Here is a 12,770-nt window from a genome sequence, read left to right as displayed (position 1 = left end):
TCGGGGCTCTTTGCTCAACAGGGAGTCTGCTTCCCTTCCTCTCTCTGCCTGCCTCTCTGCCTACTTGTGATCTCTGTCTATCAAATAAATAAATAAAATTTTAAAAAAAATTTTAATTCAAAAATAATTAACCCAAATAAGAAATGGGCAGGAGACATGAATAGACATTTTTTCAAAGAAGACATCTGGTTGACCTCACACCTGCCAGAATGGCTAAGATAAACACAAGAAAAAGCAGGTGTTGACAAGGATATGAAAAAAGGGGAAACCCTCTTGTGCTGTTGGCGAGAAGGCAAATTGGTACAGTCACTGTGGAAAACAGTATGGAATTTCCTCAGAAATTTAAATATAGAACTATCCTTTGACTCAGCAATTCCACTACTAGGTATCTACACAAAAAATACAAAAATGGTAATTCAAAGGGATATGTCCACTCTGATATTTATAGCATTATCTACAAGAGCCAAATTATAGAAGCAGCCCAAGTGTTCATCAACTAATGAATGGATAAGAAAGACACACACACACACACACACACACACACACACACACACTGGAATACTACTCAGCCATAAGATGAATGAAATCTTGACATTTATAATGACATGGATGGAGCTAAATAGTATGCCAAGCAAAGTAAGTCAGTTGGAAAAAGACAAACACCACATACTTTCACTCATATGTGGAATTAAAGAAATAAGCAAAGGGGAACAACAACAACAACAAAAAAAACTGAGACAAACCAAGAAATAGAATCTTAATTATAGAGAAGGAACTGATGGTTACTGGGGGAGTGGGAGGATGGGTGAAATTGGTGATGGGGATCAAGGAGTGTACTTGTGGTAAGTGCAGTTGTTCTGTGGAAGTGTTGAGTCACTATATTATACAATCGAAACTAGTCTTACACTGTATGTTAAATGACTGGAATTTAAATAGAAACTTAAAAAAAACCCTAAAGGTTAAAAAAAGTAGAATAAAGAAGAGTGAATGAATAAATACTTTGAGGTCTGTATATCCTTTTCACTGCTCATGAGAGTATGTTTTCTAATTTAGTCCAAGAAATTCTCTCTTGTGACCATCTATTCAAACTTCTCTAGAGAATGGTGTTGTGGTCTTTAGTTGGTAGGAAGAATTGATATAACATAATTCCCTCCCTAATGCCCTACTAGGTGTACCATTGCATCATTTAACTATAATGAAGCACTATCAGGGATCCTTGTACATGAATATGGGAAGGAGGTAGAGCTAGCAACAAAGATGAAGACCTTAAGTATATTTTCACCTGTCACATTAGAAGGTTGTCCTAATTTGATAAACTATAGAATCATCTCAGATTATTTCAGGGTATTGAAATATCCCCTCCTATATTATGAAGAAGGTTGGTAAAGTTTTTTACTCCTAGTTTATCAAAAAGAACCCAGTACTCAACATGATTTGTCAGTCCTACTAACTTATTAGTAGCCAATTTGAAGACTGAATTGGTTGTCTTTATATTGACGTAGTATTTAAATTTCATAAGTGTATCAGTGCTTTTCATGAAATGATAAGGGTGAATAAAATTTGATCCTATTTTCATTAAAACAAGAAATGAAGAAGTTTCTCAAAGAATCTCCATAATGCCAAACTTATTAGGACCAAGGGAAAAAGAAAAGTGAGGCGTTTAGAAGACTTTTCATTTAATTTAAGTTATAAAGAGTTAAAAACAGTTTTGTATAATGAAAAAGAAAAGAAAAAAGAAATCTGGATCTTACAGTCTAATGGGCAAGACAGACAATGATCAAAGAATAACAGGAATAATGATAAAATTGTAATTCTGGTAATTTTCTTGAGGAGAAGATAAGAAACTAGGAGTACATAATAGGCTATTTTTGTTAATATTTTTGTGACTTCCTCTGGGGTTGAGGGGATAATTGAGATGATGCATATGAACTTTTTTCAGTTACAGTCAGCTGTATATGTACGTGGCACTCATAATAATAACTATTTTCCTTTAGCCAGTCAAACTTTGTATTCCTGCTTCTGGATTTATATCGAACTATTTAAGTATTGAAACTTAACTAGTCATTTAACTATTTAACTATTGTAGCCTTTGATTGCACATTTAATCTGTATAAATTGTGATGGTGCTTCACAAAAGACTGATGTCCTCAGTTTTGTGGGGAAAAACAAAAGTAATTATGAAATCACAGACTTCTCTGGTTAATACAGTACATTCTAAATTATTGATATGTTATCGTTCTTTAAATTACAATTGATGTCTTAACAAGACACATTGAATTTCTTCCTATTTCACATCTAAATAGATAATATTAAGATATGAAATCACTTAGGATATAACACAAAAGGACAGTCCTTAGCCAGTCTGTTCTAAATTGTATTAGTCTTCTTAGGCCAGAAACTGGGGGACTTAAAGCACAAAAATTTATCTTTCCACAGTTGGAAATCCAAGATCAAGGGACTGTTTTCGTGTGAGACCCCTCTCTTCTTGGCTTTTAAACAGCCACCTTTCCTCTGTGTTCTCACACAACCTTTCCTTTGTGTGTATAGGAAGAAAATATCTCTCATACCTCTTTTCTCTTCTAATAATGGCACCAGTCCCAGCAGATCAAGGTCCCACCTTTATGATGTTGTTTGACCTTAATTATGTCCCTTAATGCCCTATACAATCATTTTGAAGGTTAAGGCTTCAACATATGAATTTAGGGATATACAGTTCAGGCTATAACATAAACCTTGCATTATTTAGAAAAATAAGCACATGTATGCCACCAGTAACATATAGTATTTTTTATTAATCCTGTTCCAAACAAATCTCAATTTGAAAATTATCTGTCACTGAACTTCAATAAAAAATGAATTTCTTTAATTTTAAGTAACATAAATAGAGAAATCTGTTTTAATTTCTGCTTAACAAATTTTAACAAGCGCTAGGATACAATCAAATGATTCTACATAAATACAAACATTTTTATTTTAAAGCATTACTGTATATATACAGCTATATGGTGAAATTACCAAGCTTTAAAAATAATTTTAAAAATATTTTGTGTCCAACTCTACATTTGCTATCTCATAGGAAGAAAGAAAGCTACAATGGGAAATAATGTTGAGAGGATTACTGTCCAAAATGATATCATGAGAATGGGATTTTTGTGAGGAGAGGGATGCTTTCCCTCTGCTTTCTTTTTTGCCACTATATCCTCAGAGCCTAGAACAGTGTCTCGCTCAAAATAAGGGCTCTAAAAATGTTGGTCAGTTGATAAATAGCACAGCATTTGGTCAACCTTACTTAATTTCCTGTAGCATTTTACTATTCTCCTGAATCCTTACCATAATGTTATAAAATGGTTAAAGAAAAATAGGTTTTGAAAATCTGCACAGCTTATTGAGCACAAGCTTTCATACTGTCTTCTTGTTGTTCTCTCTAACTTAGAAGTGCTGTGTTATCATCTCAATACTCTAAATCTACTTTTTAAAATTTTTAATGTTGTCTGAAGATCCAAAATCTATACCTTCTTACTTACAGAAGTTTGTTTAGAGTTAATGTAACTTCAACTTTAAAGTTAACGTTGATTCGTAGGAAACAAAAATGAATAAGCTATTCATTTTTTATATAAAATAAAAACATTTTTATAAACATTCATTTAAATTTTGAGGTCATATATAACTTTGTAATCACAAAACAAATGGGAATTAGTGTATGTATGATTTATTTGCTTTGTGAGAAATCTCTATTGTTCTACTTTGGGGAAATAATAAAAAGGGGACATTACCATTTATCAAAGGTATATTTTCTTATTTTGATGATTTGTATTGACAGATACTAATTACTATTAGTTTTCACAAGATTCCCAAGGGAAGAGAGGAGTACTTCATTTCTTATTTTTTTACTTTGCCTTTTGTCCTTTTATAATTTGTCTTTTAGGTAATTAGAATGCATAAAAATGTAGGGAGAAGTGTTCTGGTTTTAGAATTAAGCATAACATCATAATCCCTGATGGCTAAACTTCATACTAGCTATTGTGTTCTTTGGAAATTTATGTATCCTTTGTTTTCTCCCCCAGAATATGACACATCTTTAAAAGAAACATCAGGCACACTAAAGATGATTCTGATTCTATTCTTGTATAAATAAAATATTTGGTTATGTTAAATCAATTCAGATCTTCTTCATAGGAATACTAGAAGGCTTAATGTGGGTCTGTAGTATAATTAATTGCATACCAGGCAGGATAATTTTAAAGATTTTGAAAACAAAAAAACGAAACAAAATAGGGCTGGGGAGGGAGAAAACCCTTAAGAGACTCTTCATCTCAAGAAAAAAACTGAGTGTCGCTGGAAGTTGGGGAGGGATGGGGTGAGTTGGGGAGGGACCTTGGGGAGGGTATGTGCTACGGCAAGTGCTGTGAACTGTGTAAGCCTGATGATTCACAGACCTTACCCTGAAGCAAATAATACATTATATGTTAATAAATTTTTAAAAAGTAATGTTTGGTAGGAAAGCCAACTCCTAGAAATTCTGTCCTCAACATGAGTAAAATGTTTCAAAACAGGGCTGATCGAATCACATAAGGCTGTGACCTTTCCCTTGTTATTTGTCACTAACAAGCCTGGTAGCAGTGAGGATGTTAGTGACAAATGTAAGAAAATAGGTCATCTTTGCTCATTTTTGAATATAGTAGATACTTCATTTCTTATGTGGTTGTCACATTAACCCTGGGGATATTTTTCAGGTTGCCAGATCTACTACGTGAAATTATCTTTATGCAGATGTTTGGCTTTATTTTGATGACACCAAATTTAGGTATTACAACAGAACAAGTTTTTTCTTAAATTCTTTTATTTTCTCTTCCAGCAGTTTTCATTCTTCCGTTAAATTTCAGAAAGGTGGGTCCATGGGTGGCTCAGTGGGTTAAGCCTCTGCCTTCGGCTCAGGTCATGATCTCAGGGTAATGGATCGAGCCCCGCATCAAGCTCTCTGCTCAGTGAAGAGACTGCTTCCTCCTGTCTCTCTGCCTGCCTCTCTGCCTACTTGTGATCTCTCTCTCTCTGACAGATAAATAAAATATTTTTTTAAAGATAAAATATATAGGGACGTCTGGGTGGCTCAGTGGGTTAAGCCACTGCCTTTGGCTCAGGTCATGATCTCAGGGTCTTGGGATCGAGTCCCGCATCAGGCTCTCTGCTCGGCAGGGAGCCTGCTTCCCTCTCTCTCTCTCTGCCTGCCTCTCCATCTACTTGTGATCTCTCTCTATCAAGTAAATAAATAAAATCTTAAAAAAAAAATATATATAAAAGAATAACATTCCGTGTATACTTATTTTGCCCCATTTTATCAGTTTTTTTTTTCATGACAAAGGTAGTCTTCCTATTACAAATATATAGAAAGCACTTGAAAATACATTTCAAAGAATCTCTAGAGGGGTCCGCTAGTAAGGAGTCAATTCATATTCTTACATTTCATCCTATACTGAAAGGCACAAGTTTCCTTTGCTTCCTTTGCTATATTTCACTTCTCATGTTCCTCAATCCAGATCTCCAGCTTTCCAAAACTAACACTCTTGAATAAGAAATCTGTGCCAAAGACTATTCAGAAATTTTCCAACCACAGGATTCACAGGGCTCTGGCTTTTGCTAATTCATTATCTCCTACATATTCATCAGTGATTCAAGCAAAACACCAGCCAAGCCAGAATGCCTTCTGATCCGCCAAAGGAACTTGAGAAAGCAGTGAACCAGTCCAATTCTGATAAATTACCTATGAACAAATTAGATAGTCATCTAGCAAGTGTCAATACTGTAACCAGAAATGACAGAATTCATAAGCTGTCTCATCATTGGAGTTTTTGTAATCATGGTAAGTGTACTAACCCGTCTTTCCAACATTACATTAAACTTACATTTGGATTTAATAAGAATGACTGGGCCACATGACTAAATACAATGCTACATTGTGATTTGACAATTTACCATTGAATTTCATACATTAATCTTTCCAAGCTAGATAAATAAGTCCTTTAAAAATGTTTATGAATACTAGATAGATTTTTTTTTAGTACTAGATAGATTTTTTTTGTTAGTACTAGATAGATTTTGACACAGTTTTAGTTGGCTGTATTTATTAGTCAAGTAGGCAATTTTAAATTTATTTTATTTTTTATTGGGTTTTTAAATTTTATTTTATTTTATTTTTATTTTTTTAAAGATTTTATTTATTTATTTGACAAACAGATATCACAAGTAGGCAGAGAGGCAGACAGAGAAAGAGGAGAAAGCAGGTTCCCTGCTGAGCAGAGAGCCCGATGTGGGTCTCGATCCCAGGACCCCGAGACCATGACCTGAGCCGAAGGCAGAGGCTTTAAGCCACTGAGCCACCTAAGTGCCCCAGCACTTTTCATTCCAGGATCAGTAACATACAGTGTTCTGTTAGTTGCAGGTGTACAATATCATGATTCAACAATTCTTTATGTTACTCAGTGCTCATCGTAAGTTTACTCTTCAGTCCTCATCATCTATTTCACCCATCCCTCCACCTCCCTCTCCTTTGGTAACGTCAGTTTGTTCTTTGTAGTTATGAGTCTGTTTTTTGGTCTGTCACTTTTTTAACTTTGCTTGTTTGTTTTATTTCACATATATGTGGAATAATATGGTATTTGCCTTTCTTTGAGTTACTTCACTTAGCATTATGCTCTCTAGTTCCATCCCTGCCATTTCAAATGGCAAGGTTTCATTTTTTTATATGGATATTATGTGAGTATATTCATAGAAATATTTATATGAATATTATATTCAGCCATATGAAATATATATATATATATTTTAGATATACTGATATATATACATACATGCATACATACCACATCTTTGTCCATTCATTTATTGATGGACACCTCAGGTGCTTCCATAATTTGACCATTAAATAATGATGCAATAAACATAGGGATGCATGTATCCCTTTGAATTTTTTTGTATTTTGGGACTAAACACCCAGTAGTATGATTCCTGGATCTAAAGCAGTTCTATTTTTAACTTTTTGAGTAATCTCCATGCTCTTTTCCATTGTGGCTGCACCAGTTTGCATGAGGGTTCCTTTTTCTCCACATCCTCACCATTGGTTGCTTATTGTGTTTTTGATTTTAGCCATTATGACAGGTGTGACGTAATGTCTTATTTTTAGTTTTGATATACATTTTCCTGATGCTTAATGATGTTGGGCATTTTTTCATGCGTCTACTGGCCAACTGGATGTCTTCTTTTGAGAAAAATCTGTCTATATATTCTGTCCTTTTATGAATTGGATTATTTTGGTGGGATGTTGAGTTATATTAGTTCTTTTCATATTTTGGATATTAACCCTTTATTAGATATGTCATTTACAAATATCTCCTCCCACTCAGAGGCTACCTTTTAGTTTTGTGGATTGTTTCATTCACTGTGCAGAAGCTTTTTATTTTGATGTAGTTTTGATATAATTTTGATATAATTTTATTTTGATATTTTATTTTTATTTATTTTTGCTTTTCCCCTTACCTCAAGAGACATATTTAGAAAAATGTTGCTGTGGCCAGTGTCAGAAATTACTAACTGTGCTCCCTTCTAGGATTTTTATGGTTTTAGATACCACATTTAGGTCTTTAGTCAATTTTGAATTCATTTTTGTGTGTGGTATAAGAAAGAGGTCCAGTTTGATTCTTTTGCTTGCTGCTGTCATTTTTTCCCAATACCATTTGTTGAAGAGACTTTTTCCCATTATATATTCCTTCCCCCTTTGTCTAGGATTAATTGATCATATAATTGTAGATTTATTTCTGGATTTTCTATTCTGTTCCATTAATTGTTTGTCTATTTTTAGATTTTACTGTTTAGATTACACTGTTTAGATTACTGCAGTTTTGTAATATAATTTGAAGTCTAGAATTGTGATACCTCCAGTTGTTGTGTTGTTGTTGTTGTTTTTCCAAGATTTCTTTGGCTATTCAGGGTCTTTTGTGGTTCCATGAAAATTTTAGGATTACATGTTCTAGTTCTGTGAAAATGCTATTGGCATTTTGATGGGATTGCATTAAGTTTGTAGATTGCTTTGGGTAGTATAGACATTTTAACAGTATTTTTTCTTTCAATCCATGAGCATGGAGTGTCTCCATTTCTTCATGTTATCTTCAGTTTTGGTCATCAGAGTTTTATAATTTTCAGAGTACACGTCTTTTACCTCTTTGGTTAGGTTTATTCCTAGAAAGTTTGTTATTTTTAGTGCAATTATAAATAGGATTTTTTTAAATAATTTCACTTTCTACTGCTTCATTATTAGTGTATAGTAATGAAACATATAGAGATGTTGATTTTGTATCCTGCATCTTTACCGAATTTCTTTATCAGTTTTAGCAGTATTTTGGTGGAGTCTCTGGGGTTTTCTATATGGAGTATCATGTCATCTGCAAATAGTGAAAGCTTCACTTTCTTTTTTTTATTTTATTTTATTTTTTTTCTTTTCAGTGTTCCAAAATTCATTGTTTATGCACCACATCCAGTGTTCCATACAATACGTGCCCTCCATAATACCCACCACCAAACTTACCCAACCCCCCACCCTCCTCCTCTCCAAAACCCTCGGTTTGTTTCTCAGAGTCCACAGTCTCTCATGGTTTGTCTCCCCCTCCATTTTCCCCCAACTCTATTTTCTCTTACCAATTGAATGCCTTTTATTTCTTTTTGTTGTCTAATTGCTATGGCTAGGACTTCCAGTACTCTGTTGAATAAAAGTGGTGAGAATGGACATCAAGTAGGCACTTTTTAAATATAATTTTCTCTTATGTGGGATAATGGCAAGTCAGAAAGAAATTAAATCTTTCCATAATATATGTTCTTTTTTCTATCTCTACCCTCTTAAACTGATTCTTTCCCAGTATTTCCTATTATGGTAACTATTTCCATTAAATAGTTGCTCCCTGTGCTAATATATTTTATATATATATATATATATATATATATATATATATATCATATACATAAAATGGCTACTCCTTTTGCTCAACTCATACATCAAATCAGTCATCAAGATGTAAAATTTCTATCCCATTAATTCTTTCCAAATCTGTCTCATTCTCACTCTCATCATCTTGGGTCAAGTTTTATAATGCACACTTGTTTTTTAAAAGCAAAATTCTAAATTTTAAGCATCATAGTTAACACTATATTCAGTCAAATTCTTATGGATTGTTCTCTTGTTTTGTATACAGAAATCTATTGTACAATGTAAGAGGGCAAAAAAACATTATGATTGATAAGACAGTAAGATAGTGACTCGGGTAATTGCTATTTTTTATTAATTTCAGGGTGAAAAAGAAAACACTTAAAACTCCAGAAAGTTGAAAAGTAAGAATAACTGATAATTTAGAAATAGTAAATCACATGGTCTAGCGAAAAGATAGTACGTTTCGGTAACTCAGATGTCATTCTTCCCTTTTTCTTTCAAAGGTTATTGTCCACAGATTAAGTTTATCATTGACTCTGAAATCTTTTTACACCCCTTCCAAAATGTTTGCTTCCCCTTCTTCCTTCCTATAGCACTTTCATATACCTTGTGATAGAGCTGGCCCAGGTTTAGTTTATTTGATTACATGTGTGCCATCTCTATGAGACTTTCACCTCCTTAGGAGCGAGAATGATGCCTTTTCTCATCAGTATTTGGAATAAACACTCAACAAATGTTTTAAATTGTTAAATATACATATACTAATTTGTGAATATATATTAAATTAATATTATTTATATTATTATATATTGCTATATACCATATATGTGTTACTTATATAATAGAATTTTTGTGTGTCAATTATAAACAGAAATGAGAAAAAAGTGAATGGATGTATTTACCTTTATCCATATGGTTTTGTGTTAAGCTACAGTGCTGTATGCTATTTTGGTAAGATGGTAAGTTTACATTACCCAGTTGAAAAAACAGAGGTGACTGGCCAGTTTTCTAATTTGCAGAAGGAGGGTTTATATCTGTGCCTATGTGAAAAGCACTTCAGAAAGTCATTTGCAACACCTACTTCATGTTTCTTTTTACTAAATAGAAACATCCATTTACTAAAGGACTGTTACGTTTTATAATAAAATGTATGGATTTTTAAGTTTTTATAATTTGTAAAAATTAACCACTAAACAATTATCTTTGCCTAAGTACACTTGGCATACAAATAGTCCATTATATTGATTCTCATCAATAGTTCTCTTTTTTCCCAGTATTGGTTGTCTGGGGGATGGTACTTTATTACATAATAAAGTACTTTATTTTCAATCATTAAATTAGTGTTCTTATTAGATGAAGTATGAAGCTCTTTGGATAGCTGCTTTCTTGAAAATGCTGTTTGTAATATTTAAAATCCTTTAGAATGGAGACGAAACATTTTTTGTAGTAATAAAGAATGGTATTTTTATGGTAAGAAAAACTAATTGGAATTAAACTAATATATGTAGTGAATTTTCCTATATACACACTGATATACATCAGAAAACATGATTTCTTTTCAAAAGATAAAAAATAAGAATAGCATAATTACAATCATTTGACAGTATAGCCACTCCCAATGGTGAGACAAATAACAAAAAAAAAAAATGTTTATTGAAAACATTCTTACGCATTTAGCCTATTTCCTTTCACCTAATATTTAGTTGCAAGGATAAGAGTAAAAAACAGCACTTTAAAAGTTACTTTAATTTAGCCCTGTTAAACTGATATATTTTGGCTAAGTAGAGTTAACCTTATAATGATAAATAATCCATATTTAATTATTTAATATTTAATATTTAATTTTTTTTAAACTTATTAAATACCATAGGCACACTAAATGTTATACATAAATATAAATAAAAGTTTATAATATCTTTTACCTGAAGGAGCTTAAAATGGTTAATATAAGTAACTATATGGATATACACACATGTGGACCATTTGCTTTATAAATAAGTAGTTAAGAGATATGAATAAAACCATTTTATTTTTTTTTTAATTTTAAGCCTTTCCCTTTTTTAAAAAAGATTTTATTTATTTATTTGACAGACAGAGATCACAAGTAGGCAGAGAGGCAGGCAGAGAGAGAGAGGGGGAAGCAGGCTCCCCGCTGAGCACAGAGCCTGATGCAGTGCTTGATCCCAGGACCCTGAGATCATGACCTGAGCCGAAGGCAGAGGCTTAACCAACTAAGCCATCCAGGCGCCCCATAACTATTATATTTATTATACACTAGCACCATAAGACTTTTAATGACTTAAATGATCAAATTTTACTCCTATTTTTCTACTCAACAATAGGGAAAATTAAAGAAGTGTTTTAGTCAGTTGTCTTCCCTGTCAATTTGCTTGTGCTGCCACAACAGAGAACCACAGAGTGGACTGAACAACAGAAATTTACTTGCTCACAGTTCTGGAGGTTATAAGTCCAAGATCAAACTGTGATCTGGGTTGGTTGCTTCTGAGGGGGATAATGGAAGGCACAATCCCAGGGCTCTCTCCTTTCTCCTTGCCTTGTAGATGGTTGTCTTCTCCCTGTGCCTCCACACCACCTTGCCTCTTGCACGTGTTTGTGTCCAGATTTCCACTTTACACAAGGACACCAGTCATACTGGAAAAGGGCCTACCAAAATGACCTCATTTTATCTTAATTACCTCTGTAAAGTTATCCCAAAGTGTGATGATATCTTAGATCCTAGGGGTTAAAACTTCCAACATATGGATTTTGAAAGGAGACAATTAGGTCTGCAGTACTCCATTCTTGGCCCCCTAAAAATCCATGTCCTTCTCATATGCAAAACCTATTCCCCAATTATTCCAGCAACAAATTTAAGTTCAAGTCACCTCTAAATAACACCTACATCAGGTATGGGTGAGACTTGAGGTATGATTGATTGATTGATTGGTTGATTTATGAGAGAGAACATGAGTGTGCGTGTGAGTGGGAGGAGGGGCAGAGGAAGAAGGATAGAGAGGCTGTTAAGACTGTGCCCAGCTGAGGGGCGCCTGGGTGGCTCAGCCGGTTAAGCCGCTGCCTTCAGCTCAGGTCATGATCTCAGGGTCCTGGGATCGAGCCCCGCATCGGGCTCTCTGCTCAGCAGGGGGCCTGCTTCCTCCTCTCTCTCTGCCTGCCTCTCTGCCTACTTGTGATCTCTCTCTGTCAAATAAATAAATAAAATCTTAAAAAAAAAAAAAAAAAGATTGTGTCCAGCTGAGAGACCTATGCAAGGCTCAGTCTCACCACCCTGAGATCATGACCTGAGCTGAAATCAAGAGTCCAATGCTTATCTGACTAAGCCACCCAGGTGCCCTGAGTATGATTCATTCTAAAGAAAAATTTCTTTCTAGCCCTTTTCTAGGACTGTTATAACAATGTATCACAGACTAGTGGCTCAAATAATTTATTTCCTTTTAGTTTTGGATGGTAGAAGTCCAAGGAACAAGCGGTTGGCAGGCTTGGTTCTTTCTGAGTGCCAGAAAGAATAGGTCTGTTCCAGATCTTTCTTCTTGGCTTGTAGATGGCTGTCTTCTCCATGTATCTTCTTATCATTTTCCCTCTGTACACATCTATGTCCAAACTTTATCTTCTTATAAGGACACCATTCGTATTGGACTAGGGCCTCCCTAATGACCTAATTTTAATTCTGACTTACTAGGGTTAGGATTTCAAAATATACATTTGGGAGGGGATGCAACTCAATCCATAATACTTCCTTCAAACTAATGTCATATTTATACTGTATCTTCGAACTAAATTT

Source organism: Mustela putorius, unplaced genomic scaffold (assembly GCF_011764305.1).
Source record: "Mustela putorius furo isolate JIRA1106 unplaced genomic scaffold, ASM1176430v1.1 tig00000640_pilon_pilon_pilon, whole genome shotgun sequence".
NCBI classification, from domain to species: domain Eukaryota; kingdom Metazoa; phylum Chordata; class Mammalia; order Carnivora; family Mustelidae; genus Mustela; species Mustela putorius.
Note: the sequence above shows the minus strand (reverse complement) of the source record.